The sequence below is a fragment of the Muntiacus reevesi genome, chromosome 2 (genome assembly GCF_963930625.1).
Source record: "Muntiacus reevesi chromosome 2, mMunRee1.1, whole genome shotgun sequence".
In the NCBI taxonomy this organism is placed as follows: Eukaryota; Metazoa; Chordata; class Mammalia; order Artiodactyla; family Cervidae; genus Muntiacus; species Muntiacus reevesi.
In genome coordinates this window covers 28,598,162-28,603,584 of record NC_089250.1, presented here as the reverse complement: position 1 = coordinate 28,603,584, position 5,423 = coordinate 28,598,162, and positions in this window count along the sequence as shown.

Genomic DNA, 5,423 nt, shown 5'->3' with positions numbered 1-5,423 from the left:
TAATAATTATTTGCACCTAGATCATGTGGTGAAAAAATTACAATGGAATGATTTCAGTGTTTTCAACAGCAAGGTAAAACTGACTGTTTTAAGAAACTGTCAAGAATCCAATTATTTTAAGCACACAGACCTGTAATTGAAGTAGAGTCAAAGGAAAAGAGGGTCCAAGGAAGGAATAAAGAGAAGCATTGACTCTAGAATGGCAGTGAGGAATGTTTCAATTCTTTGTTGACCCCCAGGGTTCTTGGCCTCCTTAATCAATATAAATTTATCAGAGGCCAGAAAAGAAACTCAGGAAAGGCTTTATTGGGGCCCCTGCTGCAGCAGGGGGCAGCAAGAACCAGAGCAGTTAGTTGCTCTTGGTCACTTCCTGAATTGAGGTGGTGAGCTGGTTCCTTATATGGGGTTAGGGTAGGGGCAGGTCCAGGGGTCCAGACAGAGGGGTGGCTTAGGTGGCTTGCCCACTGCTTTGTTGGTGTTGAGTGCAGGGGGCATGCACAGTCCTCTCCTTTGGCTCCCAGCACCCTGTTTTTGCGCTCCGCTCTTCAGAAGTGCCAACGGGGCTTTTTTGTCTTTTTGTATCTTATTGTTCATAATTTGCCCCAACTGTGCATGCACACAGTTATTTTTAGTCCTTGATAGTTTGTATTTTGTTGAGGAGATGTTTTTCCAGGTATAGGCATTGCAGCAAAGGGTCCTAGGTGCCACGTCCCAGCCTGTCTCACAATGATGAACCAGAGACCTAAGGTGGGGCTCCTTGTAAGGGGTCCAGTTGTAGGCTTCAACCTAAAAACAACTCTGCTCTTTAAATGTTTCATTTCCTCTGCTGTTGGAATTTAAGGTAGTGCGGCTACATTATTGGTTTTTCCTATGTTTGTTTTTGTTGGCTGAGGTCAAGGAGACTGGGAACTTGGGGACATGTATCTTGGCAATGAATTACTGGTACCCTCTGCACACAGGGCCTTGGGAGCTTTAGGTTGACCAATCACAGTCCTCTTGGCGCATCTTCTCTTTTGGATGATGGTGAAAGTTCTATTCACCTTCTCCCTTGCTTCCAGGTGGAGATTTCATTCTATTACTAATACTTTTATTTCTTTTTCTGCTTCTTCTGGATGGAGGCTTAAAATTTAAACTCGGACTCAGCCATAAAAGAGAATGAAACCTGACCATTCACAGCAACATGGATGGACCTAGAGATTGTCATCCTAAGTGAAGTCAGAGAAGAACAAATATTACGTGATATCACTTCCATATGGAATCTAAACATTAGCACAAATGAACTTATTTACAAAACAGAAACAGACAGCCGTGGAAAACATATCTGGTTACCAAAGGGGAATGGGGGAAGGGATAAATTGTGATATTGGATTACCAGATGCATACTACTATATATAAAACAGAAACAACAAAGATTTACTGTAATACACAGGGAACTATATATTAAATAAGTTGTAGTAAACTATAATGGAAAAGTATATGAAAAAAAGATGATATATAAATGTATACATGTAATCACTTTGCTGTATACCTGAAATTAACACAGTTTTTCACACCAACTATACTTCAATAAAAAAGTAAATATTTTTTTTTTTTTTAAATATCTCAGCCTAGAAGAGGAATTAGCCAAGAAATGGAGAAATGCTGTCCCTTTCCAAAGGGCTAGTAGGCCTTGGAATGGAAGCTGGCTTAGAAGAGAATTCATGCTGGAGAAAATAGACAGCAGTGCCAATTATCCTGACATTGCTGTTGAAGTGGGAGATGTGATCACATGCATACCACCTTGGTCATTTCTCCACGGTCATTGACTTGTTCAAGAGATTTCAGGAAACCATCACATCTATGTCAGTCAGGTACCAACAAAGAGGGGTCACCATGATCAAAACATCTAGTGAACCACTGTGCAAAAGTCTTACACAGTGAACTGTGAGCCAGAATCGGGTTCATATGTAGCCTCTTTAGAGCTGGAATTCAACCTAGGACTTTCACAAGGAGAAAATTCATGGTGTAAACTCAAATAAGAAAAGGCACTTTTCTGGCTAAAACTCATAAATTGGCTTTAATTTGATGAGCTGGTTATCCCCATTTCTCTCTCCTTCCGCAGTGATTTCAGTGTTTCTCAAAGATAAGCCCCTAGATCGATCAACTAAAAGTATTTACTGAAGACGTTTACAAGATATTTTGCAACAAGCCAGTTCCAGCCCTAGGGTATTTATAATCTTGTTCAGCCATAAGACATTGCATGGGTTTTAACAAATAATAACAAGCATTAAATTAAATAAAAGACCACATGAACACCGAGAAGATAAGGCCTATAGGAGCAAATTAAGAAAAGAAAATAAACACGCTAAATCAAGTGGTTTTATTGCTACACAGATGCTCTCATAAATGTTCTCAGAGAGGAAGCAGTGGAAAGGAACCGTTCAAGTAAAGCTTTAAATGAAATGTGCATCTTATTTATCCTTGATCTTCCTCTTTGCTTTACTGTCTCTTTAAAAAAAAAAAATACTGGACAGTTTGAAAACCCAGGTTCTTCTGAATATCAATGATAAGAGAGTGGAGAGTGCCAAAGAGGGCATAGCAAGTAAACCCTCAGCCCCACCATGCACAACAGCTTGTAGCATTGCCAGGTGATGAATGACACTGTTTATTTCCAAAGAACTTCCTGAGACACTGAAGGTTAGGTTGTGGGTGAGTTTAGATTTGCTTCCTAGCGTGAACCCTGAAGAGCTGTGCAGTTTGCGGTGGCATGATTAATACCAAGTAAGTAGCAAGCTTTCCCCATGTGCCTGGAGTGGGAACACGGGAATGAACAGGGTTCCAAGGAAGCATGCATTTCAGGTCCAGGTTCTTTGTTTTTAACCACAATGCTCAGCGACGGGCTACAAAATCATGTTCAGTCTCTGTTGTTTGGGAGCTTAAAATCTAAGGAGCCAAATGTTATTCAGACAACGTGACAACTGGGGTATGTGCTATGATCACTGCTTCCCCCCCCCCACCGCCCCCCAACCCCATTCAGGAGACCAGACAATGACAGCAAATCCACAGGGCAAGTCAGCAAATCTAGCCAATAAGAAGCTACTGTTGTTGTTGTTCAGTAGCTAAGTCATATTCAATTCTTTGTGACCCCATGGACAGTAGCACACCAGGCTCCTTTGTCCTCCACTATCTCCTGGAATTTGCTCAAATTCATGTCCACTGAGTCAGTGTTGCTGACCATCTCATCCTCTGTCACCCCCTTCTCCTTTTGCCTTCAATCTTTGCCAGCATCAGGGTCTTTTCCAACGAGCTGGCTCTTCACATCAGGTGGCCAAGGTCAGAAAGATCAAAGGCAAGGCTGAGGAGAACAAGATTGAATGCATGTAATTACCCTTTCTTTTCCACATTTTATTCTTCAGCCGAGGATATTAGCCTATAATCCGAGACTTGGATGATTCCGAATGTAGGCTGTTTACTTATACTGATAAGCTATTCATCTTAAAAATAAGTCCCCTTCTCTCTCATCCTCAACACAACTCATTAACTACACCCCCTCCTCCTTCTCACATAGTGAAACAGAAAAGGTATTTATATTGGTTTTTCTTTCTTTTGGCTGCACTGCACAGCATGTGGGATCTTAGTTCTCCAACCAGGGATAAAACCCGTGCCCCCTGCATTGGTAAGTGCAGTTTTAACCACTGGACTGCCAGGGAAGTCCCTAAGACATTTTAAAGGTTGATCAAACGTTACCCAGTCAGGTGAGTTTTTCTTCGCAAAACTGCAACCATGAGGCTCTTATTAACTTGCTGTGTTGGAGATGATGACTTCACCATATTTCTGCGTATGGCCTGCATCTTACTCAAGATCTTGGGGAATCTGACCATCCAAGCTGTGCTGGCCTTTTCTGCAGTGCTGCATTTTTTCCTCCTGTCTTATTTGACCTGTGGTGACTTTTGGCTCTGGCTATGCTGTGTCATCGGAAAAGGCAATGGCACCCCACTCCACTACTCTTGCCTGGGAAATCCCATGGATGGAGGAGGCTGGTGGGCTGCAGTCCATGGGGTCACGATGAGTCAGACACGACTGAGTGACTTCACTTTCACTTTTCACTTTCATGCACTGGAGAAGGAAGTGGCAACCCACTCCAGTGTTCTTGCCTGGAGAATCCCAGGGACGGGAGCCTGATGGGCTGCCATCTATGGGGTCGCACAGAGTTGGACACGACTCACGTGACTTCGCAGCAGCAGCAGCATGCAGTGTTATACCTCTCCCTGTTCTATGATGGAGGACAGGCATGGGAACTCCAGGGAAGCCCAGCGAGAGAGCCTTCAGGTGGAGGGGTGGCCAGTCCAGAAATTCAGAAGAGACCCCTTCTTTCCTGAGTTCACCCTCTCCTCTCCCAAGGAGTCATTTCTTGAGAGCCTGCTATATGCTTAGCCAGCATGAAGGTTGAATCTGAGTATGATAGAGGTCCCCATTCCAGAGCTTATGCTTCTTGGAGGCCCTTCAAGTAAACAAGTGTCCTCAACATGCAAGGAACCTCCCGTGTGTTGACCTTAACAGACGCGGATATAGTAAGTGTTGTAGGAACCACAAAAAAAGCAATGTATGTTTTTCTAAGAGAGTATGAGGGAAAGTCAAATCTAGGCGTCACAAGAAAGTCCCATGCTCTTGTTGTGTCACTATAGGCTCGTACACACATGTTTGTGTATGAGCCAAACACAGTGATCCAAAGCCAGGGTCGGCTCCTGGGCCTCCTTTCCCCAACTTGAAACTAACTTTGAGTCATTCTCTCCAGCTGACAGCATGAACCAGGAGGTATTTGGGGGTGTCTGTCTTCAGTAGAAGGCTTGTGTGTGTGAGAGAGAGAGAGAGGGAGAGAGAGAGATGGGATTCACAGTGGATGTTGGATTGGAGTTTGAGGGAAACATGAGTGGGCAACAGAGTAAGGTTAGGAGCCCAGGCTCTTGTTTGAATCTCAGCCCCTCCATTTTCTAGCTTTGCGATCCTGGGAAAATAAAGTCTCTGGCCTCAGCTTTCTCATCTGAACAGTGGGGATAATGAGCAGACCTCTGTCACTGAGTCATGTGAGCTTTCCAGGAGTCAGCACATGTGAAACACATAATAGGCGTTAGTGGCTGTGATGGTTTCTGTTCTTTGGGTCTGTGGTCTCCAGCTTGTCTTTATGAACAAGTGCAGGCTTGGTCAGCAGAGACTCTTGTGCCAGACGGCTTCAGGACTGCGTGGCTTACAGAGTCAACGCCCAGGGCCAAGGCGATCCCAGTACAAGACTCTGCCTCATGGTGTGATTTAAAGTCATAACACCCACCTGCTCCTGGAAATGCTCTCCTAAAAGCCTATAGCATTCTTTATTATTATTTCTTTTTTTTTTTTATTATTATTTCTTAAATTGGAGGACAATTGCTTTACAATGTTGTGTCAGTCTC